The sequence below is a fragment of the Nomascus leucogenys genome, chromosome 5 (genome assembly GCF_006542625.1).
Source record: "Nomascus leucogenys isolate Asia chromosome 5, Asia_NLE_v1, whole genome shotgun sequence".
NCBI lineage: Eukaryota > Metazoa > Chordata > Mammalia > Primates > Hylobatidae > Nomascus > Nomascus leucogenys.
Window position 1 is genome coordinate 128,403,655 of NC_044385.1, and position 27,861 is coordinate 128,431,515.

Below are 27,861 nucleotides of genomic sequence, written 5' to 3' on the forward strand. Positions count from 1 at the left end.
AGGGAGAGCACAGACTGGACATTCGTCATCAAACAAAACAAAACAAAAAACCCAAGGTACTTAAAGAATGGGTCACTTTCCCTCCCTTCAGAAATGGTTGGCATTTTTGAAATGTGAAATGAGAACATCTGCAGACAGGACTGGATTAACCTTATGTACCCTGGGATCTTCAAGGTTGTCTTCAAAAAATTTTGGATCGAACTCTGAGATCAAGGCCCTATAGGATATACTGTATTATGCAAAAAAGTGACATTATATCTAGTACCACCTGAAAGTATAATTATGCTATATTCATTTATTATAATAAAATGTTCTAAAATGTTATTGAGATTTCAGATTTTACTTCATTTAATGTTAGATTAAATTTCGTTTCTAACTCAAAAGTTCTAAACAAAACCCTTAGAATAGTTGTCAACAAACCGCTACAAGTGAGTCACTTTATCAAGTACCTTGAAAACCAAGGAAATCTTGTGGAAACACACACTGGTACCCTGGACATCCTGACTTCAGATTCTTTTCCTAGGACAAAGTAATCTGCGGTGTTTTCAGAACCTAGAGCCAACACTTTAAATGAAACCACCTATTGCCTCACTACTCAATCTCTGCTAATATTTTAGTATTTCTTTAAGTTCTTTTGTAGTATATACTTTCCTAAATATACTCTGTTTCGTATTTAGCATTTTCCTTGAATTTAACCTTGCCTCCTTTCAGACACTAAAACGCACCTAAGGCTTATCACTGAGTGTGACTGTATCATGTTACCCCAGATAGTGGATGTATCAAGGTTTATTATTCTGTATAAAGCCTCTGGAAAATAATTTTTCAAAACGTGTATGCATGTGCACACAACAAAACGACATATATGAATACACACAAAAGTGCATTAATATTTAATATCCAGATTGAAAGAGTTACGTGCGTTATTTATTAACACCATCATCCCAAATTGAGCAGAAATTTCTGATGCAACTGACACTGTATACAACCCTTGATGAAAGATGAGTTAGTACCTGCACACGTGGGAGGAGAACCCTCCTTTAAGAAGGGTGCTACAGTGGAGGTGAACAATTGTGAGAGCAATGAGGAAGCAGTCATGGCATGATCTGTATGTGCCCCACCTTGTGATGCAATTCTTTGCATATAAGAGGGACGCACACTACAAGTAATTCTTGACTACGAGTTTAAAAATAGTCCCTGTTTTTTTTTTTTTTTTTTTTTTTGCAGAAATCCTAAAGCACACATATGGCTAAATATCTGTATTAACAATGTCTTCCTGTTTCATGCAGACTAACCAACTCAAGCAGCACATATGCAGTGTATAAAAGGCACTAAAAAAGAAACTGAAAAACGTACATGATGGGTAACTTGGTATAAATCGCATTATTACTATTATTAGTTTAGTATAGAAACAGCAGCAGCATAGCATACATTGATTGCTTACTATATCTAGAAACATCAAAATTTAATTTTCACAAAGCCCTGGAAGCAGCACTATCTCAATTAACAAATGAGGAAACATTTCCAAATATACGGATGGTCAACATCTAATAAATTATTAATGAAATAAGTTTATTTAGTTTATTTAAATCAGATAAAAGTCAGGTTTAGTGTTAACAATTATAACTAGAAGTTCAAGGGGCTTGTCCAAAACTACCTAGATGCCAATTTGGCCCTCAAATGATTTTGCTGAGTGATATCATCACGAATAACAAAATTCTGTGCAGCTCTGAGCATTTAATGTTTTTCAGAGTAGAAAAGAAATATTTGTAAATGAAGATCTATAAAATACATGAAGTTTACCTCCAGACTTCGCCATCATGCATACCAAGCAGTCATATACAGGGCCAGGATGCTGTATTCTTCTCAAAAGAATTTAGCAATTCCACTTGACTTTGAAGTCTCCTTGATTAGTTTATTTGCCTAGTCAGTTGGAAAACTGATTAACATTAGTACATTCTGTCTTCTGAAAGCTGTATTAACATACAGCCAAAGATACAATGTAATCCACAGTAAAATTATTTTACCCTGAAAACATGTAAGAATGTTCTTCTATCTATGCAACTTGTCATTCATTCAATGAAGCAGATATCCATTAATACAGTAAAGATCTAAAAAATAGTTATTTTACTCAATCTCATTTATTCACTCACTAGGCCTGCTTTGGGAAATACACTGTGCTACACGCTGGTGATTCCATTTAGCCAAGATATGTTTGTTACATATTTGCCATCTAACTCATTTCCAAAACCAACTCAAAACTGCTATAAAATAGGTTATCTATTGACTTTTAGATTTTTATATCAGGACCTTTCTATCTCAAATTTATTTCTTAAGAATCCAAATAAATAATAACCCATGAATCATCTTGTATCTTTTAGAAACTGCCATGTTAAATAGAAACATTTAATGGGGGTAAGTGAAGCCTTATTTTAGCTCTGTGGTCATGAATAAAACCAAGTGCTTTAAATTCGATTATGTACAAACTAGACAACAACTGGTACTAGCATGTGTTACCTCTCCAAAACATTTCTCTAACCTACGGTATATATAAAAAAATAAGTTAGGTACTCAAATAATTAGGAAATGACTGGTTTAAACAGAATAAGGAAGGAGTTTGGATTATACTGATTTCCTTCCTCTACTCTGCTTATCACCATGTTTCTGTGAGATGATTTAGTTTACATTAAATCAGGATAGCCATTTAGCCAATGGGACAGTAGGCATTAAGGCCCTACATATTATTTCTGACTCTGCTCACTACCTTCAGCAACTCACTCAGTGGTCTTCTGTGTCTGTCATGAATTAAGATGTTCATGACCAGCAATTCTTAGAAATTCTTGGGTGCAACTCTTCCCCAATTCTCAATCACATATAATATTCTCACTTCAATCATTATGGTATACTTGAGGAGAGAAACCCAACCTTATTAAAATGTCTCTTTGAGTGTTGTTGACTGTAAATTTAACATCAGACCACCCGCACTCATCCACACTTAGGTAAAAAGTACTCCTGCCAAGCAAAGATTAATTCAAAGCAACTCTTACTAATGGGAAATGTTGAAATTATAAATTTCCCTGCATATGGCTCAAGTTATGATCAGCTTAGCTTTGAAGTGAACTCCAACTTCCAGTAAGATCGCAGCTGGTGGCACTTCTTTTGGGTTCAGGGAGAAGTTGAATCAGACTATTTATCACCTTTTACAGAATGCTATTAAGCCAGAGTGAGATGTGGGAAGGATCTGTGGATGACCTACCATACGCAATTCTACTCTTCTCTATGTCTTTGATTACCCTTATATTGAAAAAGAAATACATGAAGGTGATTTTCATCTCTTTATATTTGTTCCTTGTATTTCTAATCTACTAATATTAAAGGATATTAAATGTGGTTTTAACAAAGCAAGAGATTCTTTACCTATGGAAATACATTCCAGTGGGTTTCTTTTATGGGAAAATAAAACCATAACCTTGTATAGAGGAATTTCAGAATGATGAATCCGATGACAAGAACAGTTCTGGACAAACACATACCAGGAAACCTCTGTGAGGGAAGACAGTCCTTGTCAACTTGGGTATGCTTTAACATCACACTTGTAGCCTTGAAGTTATCGAAGCTATGTGTAGCTCGCTCTGACAAACTGATCAGAGTGAGCGATGGATATGCCTTTGCCCATATTCTAAGCAGGTAGTGGCTTTTGTTATTAAAAGAATTTTATATCCTCCTCCCAGGAACTCAGTGCAGGATGCTGATCCCAGAGATAGCGCAGCTGGCAGAGAGAACATACGCAAGACCTCAGCTCACATTAAAGAGAAACTTGCAAAATCGAGGAAAGAATCAAATATTATCCCTTTGACTAATATGTAAAAAGCATCGGCACTTTGCAGGGTGTAGAGAAAGGAAGCAAAGACTCCACAACAACTATATTCAGTGTGGACTGTGTTTTGCATAGGCTATGACTGAAGATCATCTAGAGATAGTCACAGTGTTTAAAAGTCCCATCCTCGTGCAGAATGGCATGAGACAAGATGTCATGGGACTGTGGAAGAGAATCAGTGGAATTGAATGATGCAACAGGAAAAGAGATCCAAGCTATACCGGAATAAAGACTCTTCTCAAAACACACTGATTAAGGGTCTGCCTAGATTCTTTGCAAGAACTGAAATTTTATATAAGAATCCACTACATATAACTTTCAAAGATGTATGCTTTTTGTTTGTTTTTGAGACGGAGTCTCACTCTGTTGCCCAGGCTGGAGTGCAGTGGTGCGATCTCCGCTCACTGCAAGCTCCACCTCCCAAGTTCGTGCCATTCTCCTGCCTCAGCCTCCTCAGGAGCTGGGACTACAGGCACCTGCCACCATGCCCGGCTAATTTTTTTGTATTTTTAGTAGAGACAGGGTTTCACCATGTTCGCCAGGATGGTCTCGATCTCCTGACCTCGTGATCGCCCGCCTCGGCTCCCAAAGTGCTGGGATTACAGGCATGAGCCACCGCACCCAGCCTTGAAGATGAATGTTTTTAAATGTATGTGTGAGTGTATACACATATACATGAATATATGAAAATATATATATATATATGTGAATGTATATATGTGTGTCAGGTCATTCTTGCACTGCTATAAAGAAATACCTGAGGCTGGGTAATTTATAAAGAAAAGAGGTTTAATTGGCTCACAGTTCTGCAGGTTTTACAGGAAGCATGGTGCTGACATCTGCTTGGGTTCTGGGGAGGCCTCAGGAAGCTCACAATCATGGTGGAAGGTGAAGGGGGAGCAGGCACATCACATTGCCAGAGCAGGAGCCAGTGAGAGAGTGGAAGGGAGAGGTGCCACTAACTTAACTAGATCTCACAAGAGCTCACTCACTATCACAAGGACAGCACCAAGCCATGAGGGATCTGCTTCCATGACCCAAACACCTCCCACCAGGCCCCACCTCCAACACTGAGGATTACATTTCAACATGAGATTTGGGCCAAGACAAATATCCAAACTGTATCAATATATCAATACATGTGTGTATGCATGCCTTGTTAAATATAAAATAATTCTCATTTCAACTGTTCTAAAATTACTCCAGTATATTTATGAAGTATTGAGTTATAAAATTTCTCATGTGTTATATACGGCTTTGAGCAGGGTGGCTCCTACCTGTTTCTTACACTCAGGATTTTAGAACCCAGAGTGGGTTAAAGAGACAAGTGGCCTCCCTTTCATAGTCCTATAAGGATAGCGTTTTATTTTATTTGGATTGACAGCATATTTCATGTATAGTGTGCACTGTGTATGAGTTTTTTTTACTTTAAATCTATGTCAACTAAGATTCAGCAGCTATTTGCCTTCTTTCCCAAAAGAAATATTCTGAAGCCCTTAACCTTTTCACCCCAGCAGTGTGTTGAATTGTGTCCCTCCAAAAGATGTGTCTGTGAAAGTCCTAACCCCTGGTACCTAGAGTAACCTCATTTGGAAATAGGGTCTTTACATTTGGAATCAATTTAAGGTGAGGCCATACTGGATTAGGGTGGGCCCTAAACCCAAAGACAGAGAGTCCCTGCCACCAAGAAGGCTCTCACCAGGTGTGTCCCCACTTGACCTTGGGCTTCCCAGCCTCCTTAACTGTAAGAAACACATTGTTTTTCTTTTAAATTAACCATTTTAGGTATACACTGTTATTTGCAAAAGAAAATAAACTAAAACATGCTTTTTCACATTGAAGCACAGTGTGTAGGGTAATATCTGTGTCATGCCCTTCAACGTCTGCCTTATGCCCTTCAAGGTGCTCCCATGGACAAAGTTGTTGTCTTGGACAAAAACAGAAACAGGACAGAACAGTATGCCTTATATCTGAGAAGAAAATATAACTTGGGTACACAGAAAAGGTTTATTCTCCATTGGCACTAGAACTTTGTCCTCTGTGGTGCAAGGAAAAACTGGGAGGAATATAGAACTGTGCTTTCCAATGGAACTTTCTGCATTTATAATCTGCACCACACAGTACAAGACCCATGAGTCACATGCAGCTACTGAGCACTTGAAATGAGGTTAGAGTGATTTACAAACTGAATTTTGAATTTAATAATTTAAACTTAGACTATGAAGACCCAGAATCTAAACATGGTGAGAAGAGACTAGAAGTAGGAAAAACAAATAGAGAACTTAAAATGAAAAGAGGACAAAAATCTATTTAAGTCAAACCCAGTAAAAACTAACAGAAAATAATTGTTCAGGTGGACTAACCAATAAAGTTATACAGATAACTCTTTCTACACTTTTTATGATCATGTTTATCTAATATAAAGTAACTAGAAGAAGAATAATTGTGCTAAATTAGTAATAATGTTAAAAAGAATTTCTGGAATAATTAATCAAATCGGCCAAATAGATAGTCTTGTACATCCAATGGCCACAGTCTTACTGGACTAGATAGAAATCATCATTCTTATGCACAAAAAATAGACAATTTAATAAAGTGAGGGTATAAGATGAAAATTCAGTAGAAGAAAAAGAAGTGAAAAGCTCCAAGAAAGACTAAAGGAATCATTCACTTTTTAATAGCAATAGCAAAAAAGGGACAGGAAGAAGAAAGAGAAAAGAATAAGAAGTTGGGGAGGGAGGTTGGAAAGGAGAAAAGGATGAAAGAAGAGCGAGGAAGAGAAGCAAAAGAAGCAAACTCTCATCCATAAATTCAAAGCTGTTGGCATTTGGAGGCAACATTTGGGAAGTTCCTAAAAGTTGAAGCGGTGTTACTACTTTTGAAAAGAAAACCCCAAGACAGATGGCATGAGGAAATGTCATATGGAGACATCTGAATAGAAAGATGCCAGTCCTTACAGACCAGCTAGAATCTGGAAGTCCTCATCATCTGATATACTTTACAACCAGATTTAGGATCCAGTTGAGAAACTCACGACGGCATACAGGTCACTTGCAATGCTCCCTGAGCTCTCCATCAAAATCAGGAATCCACTTCTGTGAAAACTTGGAGACAATAAATCATTGAATCTGGCCAAATGTATTCTACTAACATTGCTAAAAGAATTATACTGACATCTGTTTTGTTGGGAGTTTGTAATACTGCCTGTGTCTATAGCAGAAAGGAAATGAAATCAGTAAGCTCCCTCAGTTGGGGAGTGGTGAAAATACCCCATATTTTGGAAAGATCTTTGGAAGATCAAAAATCTTTGGAAGACCAAAGACTGCAGGAAACCTGTAACAAATGTAGTCCCTCTTGTGTATTGAGAAATGATTTTAAATTGTGTCAAATTTTATTGCATTTTTTTTTACAAATTTCAATCTATATAGATTTTAATTTGCGCATTTGTGATAATTTATGACGCAAAAAAACACTTGTTTTTTAGAATGACATAGTGAAAGGCACATTTCATTTGAATGCATAGTGTACCATTCTAAAATATCCAAATTTCTTTACAAAGTGCTTGAGCAGTCACATACACATACAGTAATAGCAAAATATATTTACACTCTATAAAGCTTAACATTTTATATCTGACTAAAAAATATATATATTTTAAACTACAAAAAATCAGTGCTTTCTTCAGCTTCATTGTGTAAATAGACCCTGCCTTCTAATTTTTTTAGTGATTTGACTTCAATTAAAAAAAATTCTGTACACTGTGTAGTTACAAAATGCTGTCAGTTTTTAATGCTAAAAGCCTATTTTAGACATTACTTTCTTTGCTATTTGAGAACCGAAAAAGTGAGCAGACTGTACCTCAAAAGTATTTAGTGTTTTATTTTAATGTTGTATTAACGCTGTTTAAATTAAAGCCAGACAATATGCTAACTTCCTCTATTGTCCTTTGCCAAGGAAATTAACTGGCATTTTAAAATAACTTTAAACCACATATTGCTCCCCTTTCTATAAGATTTACTCCCAAAGGATCTTGGGTAATAAACAATTTGGAAGGTAATATAAATCATCTCTGGACAATTTTAATTGTTCTCAGAGTACAATGAAAAGATGCTAAAACATCCCAGCAAATATTTATAAATGTTTTTAGCTCAACTCTCCATAAATCAGTGTTCTTTTTCATGTTTCTCGTAAGATTTACACCTGAACAATTTTTCAGAGATGAGCTCGCTGTGATTAAATAGTTAATTCAGTATGGGTACTTAACAGCTTGCTATTCCTGAGGTATAATCACCCTAACGTGCTAACTGGTGTTAGCTTCTTCTTTTTTTTTTTTTTTTTTTAATTGAAACACGTGAAGATTTGTTTAAAAGTACCATTCTAATACTTCTTCGAAAGTGGCTTCTCATTGTACTTCAGCGTAAATATGAGCACCGGGAACAGTTTCATGGAGTTTAAGTTGAGTGAACATCGGCCATGAAAATCCATCACAAATACTTTTGGATCAATAGTCTGTTTTAAAAAAGAAAGAAAAAAACCACTTTTTTATAGTCCCTAGCTTTGCCATATGCCCGCCTTAAGTGGAAGGAAAATTAGTCACTTAACTATGTTTTACAAAAGAAAAAAGGGCTTGGAATGCTTTTTGTAAAACATCGTTAAGGGATTAATTTTCCTTCCACTTAAGGCGGGCATATGGCAAAGCTAGGGACTATAAAAAAGCGGTTTTTTTTTCTTTCTTTTTTAAAATAGACTATTGATCCAAAAGTATTTGTGATGGATTTTCATGGCCGATGTTCACTCAACTTAAACTCCATGAAACTGTTCCCGGTGCTCATATTTACGCTGAAGTACAATGAGAAGCCACTTTGAAGAAGTATTAGAATGGTACTTTTAAACAAATCTTCACGTGTTTCAGCTAAAAAAAACAAAACAAATCAAAACTCAGAAGCTATTGGTGGCACAGGGAGCAAATGAAGGGTTGCTATTTTTAAGAGGTCTTCTTGTGAGTCAGTCAGCTTGGTTTCGCAGTGTCTAGCAACTTAACACCAATCAGCAGTGTAGTCAAAATCTCTGAACATTTCCTGCTCCTCTTCCGAAAGTATCCTTCGTTCTCGAGGTGGAGTCAGAATAGGTGCTTCTGAGGTAAATTCATCATCGAAATGACTAACATCTTCTCGTCCTCTTATGGTAGGTATAAATGGTGGCTTTACTTTTTTGTCCATCAGAGCGCTCCAATCAATTAGCCAGAAAAATGGGTGCTCTTTTACATCCTCTGCATCTTTCTCAGTAGCCCCAAGGCGCCGCTCAGGATTTCTTCTTAACAGACTTCTCATTATAGAAGTGGCTACTGTAGATAAGGACCTTGGATACCTTACTTCACCATTTACAATATTGTCATAAATTTCTCTTCAACCTCACCACAAAAGGGAGTGTCACCAACAAGCATTTCATATATAAGCACGCCAAGGGCCCACCAATCTACAGCCCTTGTATAAGAAGTTTCTGTTAATACTTCTGGGGCAAGGTATAGAGGAGTGCCACAAAATGTGCTTGTTCTATCTCCATATCCCATTCCTTCTTTGCAAAGACCAAAATCAGCAATTTCACAAAGCCCTCTGTATCTAGCAATAAGTTTTCCAATTTCAAATCTCTATGAACAATTTTGTGTTCATGTAAATACTGCAACCCAAGAACTACACAAGCAGCATAAAATACAGCTCTTGGTTGAGAAAAGACATCAGTACAAACGTGCATCATTAGGTCCCCACCAGCAGCATATTCCATTACAAAGCAAACATGCTCTTTGGTTTGGAAACATGCAAAAAGGTTCGTCAAAAAGGGATGCCTTACACTATTCACAGTTTCGAAAATTCTTTTTCCACGCATCAGGATGGCTACTTCACCTCCAGCCACAATATCTCCTTTCTTTAAGGCTTTTATAGCAAACATCTCATTTGTGTGTTTATATTCAGCTAAAAGCACCTTTCCAAAGTGTCCTCTTCCCAAGACAGCACAACACCTGAAATCTTGTAGATTAATCTGAAACCTTTGCTGAGATCTATCCTCAAGTTCTTGAATACCACTATATTCTAGGCCTGACTGAGGAGTATCAGGCTTGTATTCAGATTGAGATTTTGGAAGTATATTATTTCTGTCATTCTCAATATCAAAAGCAGTCTCTGAATCCTGTCCTGGTGTATCCAAAACTCTTAATTCGGAAGATTCATCTATTTCTCCAAGGGAAGAAGCTCGTGGTGGGGCTGGAGGAGGTTCAGGCTCAAGATCAAAGTCCAGTTTCACTGCTGTAGAATCACTAGCTGGAGGTGCTAGCTCAGGGATGTGTACATCAACCACTGGCACTGTAGTAGGCACAGGAGCTTGAGGGCTGAAGGTGCCAGCATGATTTACTGTAGGAATAGCTCTTCTTACTAGCCGTCTCCAAATGGCAATAATAATATTCATTTGAGGAACTCTGAGAAATCTTTTACCTGGAGTCCTTGGGCAATCTTTAATACCTTCTGGATCTGATACAACAGTATATGCATTTAATTCCTGCAGCTTGTGATGTCGTTCTTCTAATTTTTTATTTGATTTTTTCAAAATGTTGTCCACATAAGCCAAACTTTTTTTATCTGTTGTGACTTTCCTCAGATTTTCTGCTCCGTCTTTGATTTTCAGTTCTTTCCTTATTTTCTCTTAATTCGATCTTGATATCATCCAATTTCTGCTGCACCATTGTATCTGAAAGTCTAATTTTTGAACAGCACTCACATTCTCAGAAAACGGAGACTTCGGGAATCCCCTGCAGTTCGTGAGCAGAATCTCCCCTGTTGGGGGTTGGACGCCATCGCGCTCCGGTATGGACTCCGCACATGGACGCGGCCGCGTGAGAAGGGAGCCTTCAATCTATGTTGCTAGAGAAAGAGGTCACTATTTGGCACATCTGAGTCCTGGGCAATCTTTAGTATCTTCTGGATCTGACACAACAATATGTGCATTTAATTCCTGCAGCTTTGATGAGTTCTTCTAATTTTTTTTTGATATGTCTATGGTCACATAGCCCTAGGGACTTTCTTTGTTGCTGACCATCATATTTTGCACATCTGAGTCCTTGGCTGGCATCTTTAGTATCTTCTGATCTGACACAACATATGTGCATTTAATTCCTGCAGCTTGTGATGTAGTTTTCTAATTTTTATTTGATTTTTCAAATGTTGTCTACATAGCCAAACTTTTTTATCTGTTTGACTTTCCTCAGATTTTCAGCTCCCTCTTTGATTTTCAGTTCTTTCCTTATTTCTCTCTTAATTCGATCCTTGATGTCATCCAATTTCTGCTGCACCATTGTATCTGAAAAGTCTAATTTTTGAACAGCACTCACATTCTCAGAAAACGGAAGACTTCGGGAATCCCCTGCAGTTGCCTGAGCAGACTCTCCCCCCGTTGGGGGTTGGACACCATCGCGCTGGTATGGACTCCGCACATGGACGCGGCCGTGGCGGCCACGGCGAAGGGAGAAGGCGGGACGGAGCTCGGAGTGGGGGTGAGGAGAGGGGAGAGAAAGAAAAAAAACAACTAGGGATTCATGGAGGCGCAGCCCCTGCGGGAGGCGCGGCTTATTCCGTCTGGTTCATCCAGAGAGGCGGGGAACGAGGGCACTCCTAGCGGGCTTCCTCTCACTGCCTGCCGGCCGCCACCACCGCCCACACTGGAATGTTGGTCTAGTTGCTCTGGGTGACACCACAATCCGCCTCAAGCTTCTGTGTTCCGAGCACTGCGGCCACCTATTGCATTTTTTTAAAAACTTGGAGTCAATGACATGGATGACCAGTTAATCAAGGCTGCCCACTTGGATGCCTTTTTTCATGTCTCTGAAAATGCAGAGAATTCATCGAACATTCACTAAGCATCTAGAGCCGGGAATGGTGTGGACACTTATTAAATTATTGCTGAATAAAATAGTAAACCACACTTACTTAGAGGCTGGTCTTGCAGATATTACAGAAACACTTGTCAATCATAAAACAAGATGCATGTGTTCTTATAACCTGCTGACCAGTTTATCAAAGTTCTCCTCAGAGTCTTCCTTAGGTAATTGCCCTCTATTCAGCTGGTTTCCCTAGCAACAGCTGACATCCTGAGAAAGGCGGCTGTGGCTCTGCCTCAGCTCCATCCATTGCTCACTCTAGTGGGTTTCTGTAATTTTCCGTAGCAGCAGCACCTATGTTCGTGTTGTATTATCTTCTCATTGTTCTTGTGAATTTTTAAAAAATAAGGGTGGGTTATATATACAGTTTGACTCATTTCCATTAAAAACAATTAAAATGATTGATAAAATGAAAACAAACAAAAAATTCACCATCATAAATATGTCTCCAAGCTGGCAAGAAAGTAAGGAATCCTCAGATTAAAAACTGAATCGAGACAGGCACCCAGAAACAAAAGCAGAGACAACTTTTGCATTGAGGATATTTGCCATGAATTTGAGCCTGGGTGCGCAAGGTCTTGCAGGATATGGAAAAACAGAGACAAAGACTAGGGCCCAACCAGGTTGTGATTTAATAGAAACCCCACCCCCACATATAAACCCTGGACCCCAAAGCCTATACCCTACAAATAAACATGCTCTCTGCCCCTCTCCCCAGGGGACAGTGAGGACACATACTATCTGGAGTCACTGACTGTATTAGTCTGTTTTCACGCTGCTGATAAAGACATACCTGAGATTGGGTAATTTAAAAGAAAAAGAGGTTTAATGGACTCACATTTCCATGTGGCTGGGGAGGCCTTGCCATCATGGTGGAAGGCAAAAGCCATGTCTTACATGGCAGTAAACAAGAGAGAATGAGAACCAAGGAAAAAGGGAAACCCCTTATAAAACCATCAGATCTCATGAGATTTAGTCACTACCAAGTGAACCGTATGGGGGAAACTGCCCCCATGATTCAGTTATCTCCCACCAGGTCCCTCCTATAACCTGTGGGAATTATGGGAGCTACAATTCAGGATGAGATTTGTCAAGATGAGATATAAACCATATCACTGAGTACACAGGGAAAGTCTCCTTTGGGAATTTGCAACTATACACTGGCCCTCACATGGTTTGTAACCCAAATTCACACAATCTATGTTGTCTAAAAACATACCATCAAAAATGTAGTTTAAAGTGATCCCAGGCTGGTAGTAGTGCTGCTTGCCTAGCGGAACCAAGTGCAGTTCTTTTCTGGAAGAACTACCTTGCTTCTAAAAACAGAAGGTAAGATATGGCCTAAGACAGAATAGTGAATTTAAAGACAAACCTGAAGAAACCACAAGAATAAAGCATAGAGAGAAAACAAGATGAGAAACAGGAGAGTTTGAGAACCATGGAGGAGAGAATGAAAAGGACTAACACAGGTCTGATGTGAGAATGACAGGGAGAAAGAAAGAATCGGGTAGAAACAATATTCGAAGAGAGAACAGCTGAGAGGTTTTTAGAAAGCCATCTACAGATTGAGAAAACCCAGCTATGGTTGCGTGCAGTGGTTCAATCCTGTAATCCCAGCACTTTGGGAGGCTGAGGTGGGTGGATCACTCGAGGCCAGGAGTTCAACACTGGCCTGGCCAACATAGCGAAACCCTGTCTCTACTAAAAATACAAAAATTAGCCAGGTGTGTTGGCACATGCCTGTAGTTCCAGCTACTCAGGAGGCTGAGGCAGGAGAATCGCTTGAACCTGGGAGGCAGAGGTTGAAATGAGCCAAGATTGTGCCATTGCACTCCAGCCTGGGCAACAGAGCCCAGACTCTGTCTCCAAAAAAAAAAATAATAAATAAATAAAGCTATAAATATAATCATAAAGCAGGATAAATGCATAGAACTGCACTCCTGGACACAGCAAAATGAAAACTGAAAACCATGAGAAGATAAAGTCCTCCATAGAGAGAAGACATACAACCTTTCAAGAAGTGATGCTTAATTTGATAGCTTGCTTCTTAATGGCAACAATGGGGGCCAGAAAATGGCAGATCTGTACTGAGAGGAATAAAAACACTGATGCAGAAGTTGAATCCCAGGTTCCACATCTCTCAAATAGGAGGGCTAAGTAGACACTTTTAAACAACCCAAAACTCAGAGAGTTTGCAACATTTAAACACCCAGTAAGGAAAATTCTAAAGGCTATTTTTTTCAGGCAGAAGAAAATGATCCCAGATGGAAAGTCTGATGTAAACAAAGGATTAAAGAACAAAGAATATGGCAAATGTGGGTAAACCAAAGCTAATATTGATGGAATGAAACATAATTAAAATATCTTTTGGAGTTAGAAAAGCATGATAGGACTAAAATACTTGGCAATAGCATACAGATGGGAAGAGAATAATATTGAGTTTCTTGTGTTTGGGGGGAGAAGGATAAAAATACTGCTTTCCTTTAGAATACAGTGTATACAACTTTCAAAATAGAAGAGGAAAAACAATGAGAAAATAATAAACAGTCCAAAAGAAGGTGAGAAGAGAGAAGAAATGAAGTATAGAATAAGGGAGAACAAACAAAAGCACAAGATAACCAGGTACAAATAAATCTAATTTATAAATTTAGTAATTATGACAAATATAAATGGACTTAAATCTTCAGGTACAAGGCTGTGTTTATAAAATGTAGTTATATGCTTTTTATCAGAGATAATATGAAATACTTACAATGGCAACAAAAGCCAAAATTGACAAATGGGATCTAATTAAACTAAAGAGTTTCTGCACAGCAAAAGAAACTACCATCAGAGTGAACAGGCAAGCTACAGAATGGGAGAAAAATTTTGCAATCTACTCATCTGACAAAGGGCTAATATCCAGAATCTACAATGAACTCAAACAAATTTACAAGAAAAAAAACAAACAACCCCATCAAAAAGTGGGCAAAGGATATGAACAGACGCTTCTCAGAAGAAGACATTTATGCAGCCAAAAGACACATGAAAAAACGCTCATCATCACTGGTCATCAGAGAAATGCAAATCAAAACCACAATGAGATACCATCTCACACCAGTTAGAATGGCCATCATTAAAAAGTCAGGAAACAACAGGTGCTGGAGAGGATGTGGAGAAATAGGAACATTTTTACACTGTTGGTGGGACTGTAAACTAGTTCAACTATTGTGGAAGACAGTGTGGCGATTCCTCAGGGATCTAGAACTAGAAATACCATTTGACCCAGCCATCCCATTACTGGGTATATACCCAAAGGACTATAAATCATGCTGCTATAAAACACATGCACACGTATGTTTATTGCGGCACTATTCACAATAGCAAAGACTTGGAACCAACCCAAATGTCCAACAATGATAGACCGGATTAAGAAAATGTGGCACATATACACCATGGAATACTATGCAGCCATAAAAAATGATGAGTTCATGTCCTTTGTAGGGACATGGATGAAACTGGAAACCATCATTCTCAGCAAACTATCGCAAGGACAAAAAACCAAACACCTCATGTTCTCACTCATAGGTGGGAACTGAACAATGAGAACACAGGGACACAGGAAGGGGAACATCACACACCGGGCACTGTTGTGGGGTAGGGGGATGGGGGAGGGATAGCATTGGGAGACATACCTAACGCTAAATGGCGAGTTAATGGGTGCAGCACAACAACATGGCACATGGATACATATGTAACAGACCTGCACGTTGTGCACATGTACCCTAAAACTTAAAGTACAATAATAATAAAATTAAAAAAAAAAGAAGTTACATCTGCTAAGTTATTTTTCTGTAAGAAGCTGCTCAGGGAATGGCTTACATTGAATCATCCTGGAAGAAGCTCTCAGCCCTGGTACTTGATATCATAAGCCCAACTGCTGTTGCAAGCCCAAGAAAGGTAATTCTGCTTTCTTAGTTAAGGGATTAAACTGCATCCTTAAAAAGGTTTTCAAGTAAGAATAGAAATGATAAATAAATTTATAATTTTGTGGAAGTTGGATACACATAGGTATTACAGTAAGTTCTCTAGCTAGTCTATTCTTTGCCTGTTTTTTCTTTCTCTGCTTTTAAATGTTTAAAGCAGTTAAAAGAGTGAGTTTCAAAGTATATCCTTAGACTCCTTAGGTTGTCCAAGACCCTTTCAGGGGATCCTTGCAGTCAAGACTATTTTCATAATATAAGTTGCTATATGCTTCCCCCTTCACATGTTATTTGCCTGTTAGGAGCCTGCAACTTTTAAGAAAACAACCGGCAGTTTTTTGCCAATCATACAATTTCAGTTCTCAAGATAAAATTAGATATTTGAGTCTGTCACTGTGAATTCAACAGTTTCCCAGCACTTAGTGAGACTGGGGGTGATACTGACATTTTTTTTTTGATATTTTGAAATAAAATGTGTCCACATTTGGAAGAATTAATTAACTCAGTGAACCAATATATTCCAAATGACCAATGCATGATGTTACAAAATCATACGTAGGTAAAAAAATCTATTTTAATCGCAAGAAAGACCATTGGATTTTAATGTAACAGAGTACAAAAGGTTCATTAATATGATTTCAGATTCCAAATTGGGACTAACTTTTATGAAACTATCACTTACGGAATTCTGGTGTAGTATCAAAGAATAGCCATAATTATTTGAAAAGGTAATTAAAAATACTACTACCTTTTCCAAATACTTATCTCTGTTAATCTGAATATTCTTTATATACTTTAACCAAAACAACATATTACAATATATTGAATTCAGAAACAGATATAAGAACCTAGCAAAGCTATCCTTCAGAAATGAGGGAGAAATAAAGTATTTCCCAGACAAGCAAAACCTGAGGGAATTAATTATTACTAGATCAGCCTTACAAGAAATGCTCGAGGGAATACTACATTTGAAGTCAAAGATTATTATATCACCTTCATGAAAACATACAGAAGTATAAAGCTCACTGATAGAGCAGATAAACAAAGGATAGGAAGAAAACCCTTTTAATTCAAGAAAACCACAAAACCACCATGATAAACACAAAAGTAAGAAGAAAGGAAAAAGGGATACACAAAACAATCAGAAAACAATTAATAAAATGACAGGAGTAATTTATCATCTATCAACACTAGTCTTGAATATAAATGAATTAAATCTTCCACTTAAAAGGTATAGACTGAGTGAATGGATAAAAAAAAATGACCCAATTATATCGTACTACAAGAAACTCACTTCACCTGTAAAGAAACATGTAGACTGAAAATAAAAGGATAGAAAAAGATATCTCAAAAAACCAGAAACCAAAAGCAAGCAGGAGTAGCTATATTTATTTGACATAATATAGACTTTAAGTCAAAACTGTATAAAGAGATAAAGAAGTTCATTATATAATGATAAAGGGATCAATTCAACAAGAAGATATAACAACTGTCAATATATATGCACGCAACACCAGAGCACCCAGATATATAAAGCAAATATTAGAACTAAAGGGAGAGACAGACTATGATAGAATTATAGTTGGGGACTTCAACATCCCACTCTCAGCATTGGACAGATCATCCAGACAAAAAATCAATAAAGAAACATTGGTTTTAAACTGTACTTTAGACCAAATGGACCAACAACTGCAGAATACACATTCTTTTCATTAGCACATGGAACATTCTCCAGGACAGACCACATGTTAGGCCACAAAACAAGTCTCAACAAATTTACAAGGAGTTAAATCATATTAAGTATTTTTTTTCTGAACACAATAGGATAAAACTAGAAATCAATAACAAGAACTTTTGAAACTTTACAAATACATGGAAATTAAACAAGATGCTCCCGAGTGACCAATAGGTAAATTAAGAAATCAAGAAGAAAATTAAAAAATTTATTTAAGTAAATGATAATAGAAATACAACACAGCAAAACTTATGGGATATAGCAAAAGCAGTATTAAGGGGAAAGTTTACAGCAATAAATGCCTATATCATACAAATAGAAGGATTTCAAATAACCTACTAATGCATCTCAAAAAACTGAAACAGCAAGAACAATCCATACCCAAAATTAGTAGAAGGAAAGAAAAAGTATCAGGGCAAAAAAAATAAAATTGAAACTAAAATAAATTACAAATGATTAACAAAATGAGAAGTTTGCCTTTTGAAAAAATAAACAAAATCAAGAAACCATTAGCCAGACAAACCAAGAAAAAAAAGAGAAGACCCAAATAAATACAATCTGAAACAAAAAAACGAGACACTACAGTGGTTACCATGGAAAGAATCTGAAGGTCTAGCCAGAGCAATCAGGCAAGAGAAATAAATAAAAGGCACTCAAATTGGAAAAGAGGAATTCAAACTATCTCTGTTTGCTGATGACATGATCTTATATCTAGAAAACCCGGAAGTCTCCTCCAAAACACTTCTAGATTTGGTAAATGAATTCAGTAAAGTCTCAGGTTACAAAATCAATGTACACAAATTAGTAATATTGCTATACACAAGTAACAACCAAACTGAGAATCAAATCAAGAACTCAATCCCATTTACAATAGTCACAAGAAGAATAAAATACCTAGGAATACACTTAGCCAAGGAGGTGAAAGATCTCTACAAGGAGAACTCCAAAATACTGATCAAAGAAATCACAGATGACACAAACAAATGGAAACACAGACCAAGCTTATAATATATTGGAAGAATCAATATTGTGAAAATGACCATACCGTCCACAGCAATCTACAATCAATGTAGTTCCTATCAAACTACCAATATAATTTTTCATAGAATTGGAAAAAACAATTCTAAAATTCATATGGAACCAAAAAAGAGTCTGATTAGCCAAAGTAATCCTAAGCAAAAAGAACAAATCTGGAGGCATCACATTATCTGACTTCAAATTATACTATAAGGCTATCGTAATCAAAACAGTATGCTACTGGTATAAAAGTAGACACATAGGCCAATGGAAAAGAATAGAGAACCCAGAAATGAAGCCAAATACATACAACCAACTGATCTTTGACAAAGCAGACCAAAACATATGCTGGGGAAAGGACATCATATTCAATAAACGGTGCTGAGAAAATTGGATAGCCACACGTAGAATGATGAAACTGGATCCCTATCTCTCATCATATACAAAAATTAACTCAAGCTAGATTACAGACTTTAATGCCCGAAGCCATAAAAATTCTAGAAAAAAACCTAGGAAAAACTCTTCTGGACATTGGCCTAGGCAAAGGATTTATGACTAAGGTCAAAAGCAAATGTGACAAAATAAATAAATACATAAATGGAACCTAACTAGACTAAAATGCTTCTGCAGGGCAAAATAAACTATTAACAGATTAAACAGACAACTTACAAAATAGGAGAAAACATTTGCAAACTATATATCTGACAAAGCACTAATATCCAGAATCTACGAGGAACTCAAACAAATCAACAACAGAAAACTAAATAATTCCACTAAAAAGTGGGCAGGTGACATGAGCAGACATTTCTCAAAAGCAGATGTACAAATAACCAACAAATATATGAGAAAATGCTCAACATCTCTAATAATCATGGAAATGAAAAATTAAAACCTCAATAATATACCATCTTACCCCAGCCAGGGGGCCCATTCTTTTTTTTTTTTTTTTTTTCACTCTAAGTTCTAGGGTACATGTGCACAACGTGCAGTTTTGTTACACAGGTATACATGTGCCATGTTGGTTTGCTGCACCCTTCAACTCATCATTTACATTAGGTATTTCTAATGCTATCCCTCCCCTAGCCCCCTACTCCCCAACAGGCCCTGGTGTGTGATGTTCCCCTTCCTGTGTCAACAGTGAAGATGCAACCTACAGAATGGGAGAAAATATTTGCAAACTATTTATCTGACAAAGGATTAATACCTAAGAGGTTGATAAAGATTATCCTCAATGTCTACGGCCTCTATTGGGCTTTCTTCCTCTCTAGAATTTCCTGGCACTTACCAGCGGCCTTGTGATACCCCCTCCTTGACAACCCCACCCCCAAGGATGCTACTTATTGGGTTCTTCCTGGAGACACTTCTCATATCTCTTGGCCCTTTATCAAAATGTGCCTGTCCTGTGCCCACTTTTCTTAGTTGTCTATGTTCCTAACACCTGTTAATGGGTTTTAGATATATATTTTAATATCTGAATTTCTATTGTGCATAGAAAGGATTATTATGCTTACTTGTCTTGTAAATAACACATAACTTGTTAAAAGTTTAATTTTAAACTTTTAAAAAATATAGCCTTTACTATTTAAATTATTTAAACTCTTAGAACTGATAAATTCAGTAAAGCTGCAAGATACAAAATCAACATACAAAAATTAATAGTGTTTTATATACCAACAATAAACTAGCAAGAAGTCAAGAAATCAATTTCATTTGCAAAAAATCTTATTAAATTTATAAAATCAAACTAGTAAATGCTATACAAAAATATGAACAAAGTTATCACTGATTCTTTCATGAACGTTGAATTAATTTGTAAATACAAATTGATTTACCTTAGATAATCAACACTACTTATATACTTCAGACATTCCCTAGGATATTTTAAGTTACACTTACACAGGAAAAAATACAGTTCTCTCAAATTCTTCAAAAGACAGAATTACAAATCTAACGAGGAAGATTTTCTGAGGTTCTTAGGAAACATCTATGTCTTTAATAAATCAGACATGAAAAATCAATAAATCAAATTCTCTTAACTTGTTAGTTCTCAGACCTTCTGGTCTCAGGATTATTTTAACTCTTAAAAAGCATAGAGAATCTCAAAGAGCATTTGTGTTTTTGCGTTTTTTTCTGTTGACATTTACTGTATTAAAATTAAAACACAAATTTTAAATTTTTATTTATATGCTTAACATGAAATGAAATTTTAATTTTAAAAAACTATATTTTCAAACACAAACATAATGCGTGAGAAGAGTAGCATTGTTTTATACTCTTGTAAATATTTTTAAGACTAGAATTCTGCAGCTACAGGCCAAGGACACCAATGAATGCCGGCAACCACTAGGAGCTGGAAGAGGTAGGGAAAGATTTTTATCTAGAGCCTTTGGAATGAATGTGGCCCTGCAGACACCTTGGTTTTAGACTCCTGGCCCCCAGAACTATGAGAGAATAATTCTGTGTTATTTTAAGCTGCCAAGTTTCTGATAATTTGTTACTGCAGTTTCAGGAAGGCCTCTAACATACGGTGTTTTATTGGGATAAACTCTTATCCATAATCGTATGCCTCTTTGAAAACAGGATCCATTTTTCAGAATTACATAGATCTGTCGCCATCAAAGCTATATTTAGGAGGTATAATCTCATGACTCAAGTGATTTTCTTGATATGGATAACAAATCTCTCATAATGGTCTAATATTTAATCAAGCTTGAATGCGCGTTGTAAATTTTATATCTTCTATCTCTGCAAATATTTCAAGGTGGTAATGACATTTTTTCCAAATGAACTGTCAGGTTTTTGATCAGGTTTCATCTCACTTATTTGTAAAGTCTACTCCTATTTCCTGTCGACATCGATCCCCTCCTTCCTAACGGCCTGTCGTTTTTCAGTGTCTGAACTATGCATTTTGGCACATCAATCAAACTTGCTCCTGCTTTGTATAACATAGTGCAGGTTAGTCATGACTGGGTAATAATAGCTACCATTTATAGAGCATGTAGTATTTATGTATGCTTAATATATGTCATTTGTAAATCCTTTAGCTATAGCAATATAGCTATCTATCTTTATTTATATATCCCTATTTATATATATCTATATATAAAAATATATATGATATAATAAATCTATATATATGATACAATATATCTCTAGATATATAAATATATATTTCTGTATATCTATAGATATATCTATAATCTGGACTTTACACATATATAAATATATATTCATATATAATATATAAAAATATTTTATATAGTATATATAAAATATTTTTATATATTATATATAAATATATTTATATTTATATATAATATATAATAGAAATATATATTATATATAATAGAAATATATATTTATATATAATAGAAATATATATAATATATAATAGAAATATATATTTATATTACATATTATATAAAACTATATCTCTATAGATATATAAAAATATATTTATATTACATATATTATATAAAATATATATCTATAGATACATAAATATATATTACATATATTATATAAAATATATATCTATAGATACATAAATATATTTCTATTACATATATTATATATACATAGATATCTATAGATATATAAATATATATTTTATATTATAAATATAGGTCTACATTTTATACTGTATCTATATAAAATATATCTGTATTTTATAAATAAGGAAGCTGAGATTCAGAGAAGTTAACTGACAGCAAATATAGGGCAGAATCATAATTGAAATTTACTGTCTCTTTGATGTCAAAGTCTCAAGCCTTTCTACCAGGCTATTCTGCTTCCTCAGAAATTTCTGTAAGTCAGCAATTTGAAATCTGAACAGAGAAACCATACCTCCCATATGTTTATTTAACCTACCTGCCTGTACAACAACATATGCAGCCATAGATAAATGTTGACACATGAATTCCAACTTGACTTACGTTGAAAATACCCTTCCCAGTTGGGGCAGCAGAGTTTGGGAACTTAAGCTCCTGATCTCTGGAAACCAAGCGAGTTCTTCTTGGTAGGATTTCTTGGTAGGATTTCTGATGAGGTAGGGGCTTAAGGTTTTGAAAGAGATCCCAAGGGTTTGGGGAGCAAACTGCTTTGGAGGGGCACTTCACCACCTTTGGCTGGATTAGACCCTGGGCTCCAGAGTCTATTCCTTTTGCCTGCTACTTCACGGAGAGTTTTGAGGTGCAGTGATTTTGTTTGCAGGCTTTCATTTCCACTGCATTTAATAGTTGATTCTGACGGGGGGTTCTTTCCTCTGGCCTACTGCTGAGTAGAATAAAATCTCACAGCTTTTCCCAAATAATTGATATAGGCACAGAACCCTTTAAGCATGTTTGGTGATTTTTAACCATAAGCAGTTATGGAGAAATACAGGGCAGAAATAGGAAAAAAGTAAAAACTTCTCTAAGAAGTCTCCCTAAAGCAGGTGCCCTTGATACTTATTGGATGCTCATTCTCTTATCTTTCCCTTGCTACAAACTCATCTCTACTCTTAGGAGCTCCAATCTTCTCCCCTTTTTCTTCCAGAATTTGGGGCTCAGGTCTCACTTTCTTCTAAAAAAAGCTCCAGCCCACGTCTTCCCTTCTCAACAGCCGTCTCCTAGCTCTTGAACCTCATCCTTTTTATTTTGGAGTTTTTTGATTAGCCTCTGGGGGGCAGCAATCCCTCAGCGCTGAGTGACGTTTTCCTGGACAGATGATGTGAAATTTCAAGTGAATCAGCGGCGGCTAATTTGCTCTGTCTTGTCTAGTGGAGTTTGTTGTGATGTCACTGTTTTAATTCTATGCTTCAACCCACTAATTGAAATAGCAAACCTGTGAATCAAAGTCAGATGTCTTCTTCGTAAATTAACAAAGAACGAATTTGCATGTTCAATGAAAGGAGTAGTTGATAAATTGGCTCACAGCTTAATTTAGCTCATTTTCATTTTTCTGAAAATCTATAGAGTAAAATTCAGTTTCTTCATGAAATCACCCAAATTAACTGGATTGTTAACTGTCTTATGTGTTTATTTCTATACCTGACTGTAACCTCCATGAGGCCAAAGGCAATAAGGTATTTTTTTTCATTTGTTGTTTAACTAGCCCAATGCTCATGAATGCATAGGTAATTAGTAATATGAAAGCTACTGGCTTGAATTTAGTTCTCGTTTGTTTGCTTGTTTGTTTTAGAAACAGGGTCTTTTTACGTTGCCCATGCTAGTCTCGTACTCCTGGCCCAAAGCAGTCTTCCTGCCTCAGCTTCCCAAAATGCTGGGATTACACGCATGAGCCACTGGGCCCTGCCTCAATTCTTTTAATGAATATTTAAGTGTCTCTTTTAGGGCAAGCATAATGCCAGATAATTGGGACGCAAAGATAAATAAGATATAATCCCTTTATTCTCAAAGACCTCACATGTCTTATTTATTTTTGTGCCCTAAATCTTTATGTATTGATTTGAATCAGTAATAAGGACACGTGATTCCAAATTAGAATGATAGCTTCTATTTATGTCTCTATCCAACCTGCACTCCCAGTCCGATCAATTTGGTATCATCACTACTTTCCTGTGTGTCATTTTAGGGTTTCTTTATGCAGACAGAGTGCGCGCTCACGTGCGCACGCATGCACACACACAAACATTTTCCTTTTCTTTCTCTTTCTTTCTTTCTTTTTTCTTTTCTTTCTCTCCCTCCCTCCCTTCCTTCTTTTCTTTCTTTCTTTTTTTCTTTCTTTCTTTCTTTCTTTTCTTCTTTCTTTCTTCTTTCTTTCTTTCTTCCTTCCTTCCTTCCTTCTTTTTCTTTCTTTCTTTCTTTTCTTCTTTCTTTCTTTCTCTCCCTTTCTTTCTTTCCTTTCTCTTCCTTTCTCTTTCTTTCTTTCTTTCTCTTTCTATCTTTCTTTGTCTCCCTTTCTTTCTTCCTTTCTTTCTTTCTCTTCCTTTCTTTCTCTTTCTTTCTTTCTTTCTTTCTTTCTTTCTTTCTTTCTCTTTCTTTCTTTCTTTCTCTTTTTTCTTTCTTTCTTTCTCAAAAGTTAACAGGTAAACCATCCTGATCTTTTTTTTTTCACTTAATGTATTAAAAAGATCTTTTAATATTTGTACACAGAAAGTATTCCTATTCTATTTTTTAATGGCTGCATAATATTCCATTGTGTGAATGATTGTTTAACCCAAGATTTCTCACCCTCAGTCCTAGTGAGAATTAAGGCTAGATAATTTTTGTTGTGGAGTTTGTCCTGTGCAACATAGGATGCTTAGCAGCATCCCTGCCCTTCACCCACTGGATGCCATGAGTGTCCCTCTCTCCAGTTGTGACAACCAAAAATAAATCACTCCTGGTTGAAAACCCCTGGTTTAAACAATTCTCTAATGAGGAACATTTTTGTTCCTATCAAATTTCTATCATCACGAACTATGCAGTAATGAGTAATCTTGTAACATGTTATTTTGCACATGTGCAAGGATATTAGTAGAATAAATTACTAGCGATGGGATTTCTGGGTTAAAGTGAAAGTACATTTTTAATTTGGGAAACATTGCAAAATTTCCCCCATAGAGATTGTGTCATTTTGTATTCCCATCCACAACGTATGAGATGCAATCACCTTTCTATGTGATAACTGAAAACCTAAAGAAACATGTATGCATGAGGTATGCCAAAAGGTCATTGCACCCCTTTTGTTAAAGAAATCTGTGTCTGTGCTAAGGAAGGTTGAATGAAATGCAAATCCCATATTTTTGTACAGGTATCCTTCTGCCTAGACTTATACCATCAACCTATTTAGGGAGAGGCCAATAACCACTTTGAGGCTTTGCCTTCCAGGGATGAATGGGAGGCTTTGTGACTGGCTTTGACCAAAAAGCTGTAATTTCTAGGCTGTTAGTCTTTAAACATAATACAAAGAAACCTGACTTCCTTCCATTTAGGTACCAAGTGGATGCTCAATAGATTCCCTGCAGAAGCTGAACTCTAAGCTCAGCAGGAAGGATGTTTCTCCCTTCCTTCAACAAAAGTGAGCAGGCAGCACTTCCAGGATGTTAAAACAATTGATGTTTTCCGCCTGTAAACAGAAGGCCTGGAGCAAAGCTCAATATTTAATAAGGAATAAAAGGGTCTAAGGAAACTATAACTAGTTTCTTTCTTTTGGTGTTCTGACATTTCCATCTTATTGAGATCCAAGGTCTAAAATATAGCAATGAGTAGTCCAAGGAGGAGGAGTACATCTAATTGGGCAGATCCCAAAACATTATGTAAAATACAACATAGAGATACAAGAATGAACACAGTTCCAGGGGAACAATGGCTCAAAACAGCCTGGGGAAGTGACGAGGGAGAAGGGAAGAAAGGCACTCTAGGCAAAAGGAATGGTATCTTCAGCCACAAGAATCAAGACTGGTGCACTCAGACACTGAAAAAGGCTCACAGAGAGAGGTGGACAATGATCGGGAACAGTCTTAACAGTCTTTTTTTTTTTTGAGACAGGGTCTTGTGGTCTCCCTCTGTTGCCCAGGCTGGAGTGCAGTGGCACAATCTTGGCTCACTGAAACCTCTGCCTCCCCTGCTCAAGCGATTCTCATGCCTCAGCCTCCCATTTACAATAGCCACACACAAAAATAAAATATCCAGGAATACATTTAACCAAGGAGATATAAAATCTCTACCAGGAGAACTACAAAGCACTGATGAAAGAAATCGTGGATAATGGAGATCATAATTCTAAGCAAATTAACACAGGAACAGAAAACCAAACACCGCATGTTCTTACTTATAAGTGGGAGCTAAGCACTGAGCACACATGGACATAAATAGGGGAACAAAAGACACTGCGGACTACTAGAGAGTGAGGGGAGAGGGAGTGGATTAAAAAACTACCTATCAAGTATTATGCTCACTACCAGGGTGGCAGGATCTGTACTTCAGACCTCAGCATCACACAATATTCTCATGTAATAAATCTGTACATGTACTGCCGGTATCTAAAATAAAAGTTGAAATAAAAAAAAAAAAGAAATTGTAACTGGCACGAACAAATGGAAAAACATCCCAAGCTCATAGACAGGAAGAATCAATATTGTTAAAATGTCCATACTGCCCAAAGCTATCTGCAGATTCAACACAATTTTTATCAAATTACCAATGTCATAAAAATAGAAAAACAATTCTAAAATTCCTGTAGAACCAAAAAACAACCTTGAATAGCTAACGCAATCCTAAGCAAAAAGAATAAAACTGGAGCATCACATTATGTGACTTTAAGTTATACTACAAGGCTATAGTAACCAAAACAGCATGGTACTGGTACAAAATAGATACAGAGATCAGTGGATCAGAATAGAGAACCTAGAAACAAAGCCACTTACCTACAGCCAACTGATCTTTGGAAAAGTTGACAAAATAAACAATGGGGAATGACACCCTATTAAATAAATGGTGCTCGGAAAACTAGCTAGCTATATGTAGAAGAAGAAAACTGGACTCCTATCTCCCATATACAAAAATTAACTCCAAACAGATTAAAGGTTTAAATGTTAAGACCTATAAAAACTCTTGGAATGAAACCTAGGAAAAACTCTTCTGGACACTGGCCCAGCAAAGAATTTAGGACTATATCCTCAAAAGCAAATGTTAACTAAAACAAAAATCGACCAATGGAACTTCATTAAATGAAAGGGCTCCTGCACAGCACAACAGAATAAACAGACAGCCTGCAGAGTGGGAGAAAATGTTTGCAAACTATGCATCCAACAAAGAACTAAGATCTATAATCTGTAAGGAACTTAAACAGATAAAAGAGAAAAAAGCCCAAATAATCTCATTAAAGGGTTGACAAAGAATATGAAAGACACTTCTCAAAAGAAAACATACAAGTGTCCAACAAACATATGAAAAAAATGTTTAATATCACTAATCATCAGAGAAATGCAAAATTAAAACCACAATGAGATACCATCTCACACCAGTCAGAATGGCTATTATTAAAAGGTCAAAAAATAATAGATGTTGGCGAGGATGTGGAGAAAAGGGAATGCTTATACATTGTTGGTGGGAATGTAAATTAGTACAACCCCAACGGAAAACAGTATAGAGATTTCTCCAAGAACTAAAAGCAGAACTACCACTTGACCCAGCAGTCCCACTACTGGATATCTACCCAAAGGAAAAGAAATTGTTAAATCAAAAAGACATCTGCACTCATATGTTTATCGCTGCACTATTCACAATGGCAAAGTCATGAAATCAACCTAAATGTTCACCACTGGTTTATTGGGTAAAGAAAATGTGGTATTTATACATCATGAAATACTATGCAGCCACAAAAAAGAATGAAATCATGTCTTTTTCAGCAACATGGATGGAAC

General features: G+C 36.4%; 1 protein-coding gene and 1 pseudogene across 3 annotated transcripts in view; both read right to left on the bottom strand.

Moving 5' to 3' along the window:
• FGF14 (fibroblast growth factor 14) overlaps positions 1 to 27,861 on the bottom strand; it is a 686,118-nt gene that overhangs the window by 423,317 nt on the left and 234,940 nt on the right. The window lies entirely within an intron of this gene.
• Positions 8,842 to 11,332, bottom strand: LOC115835146 (annotated as a pseudogene).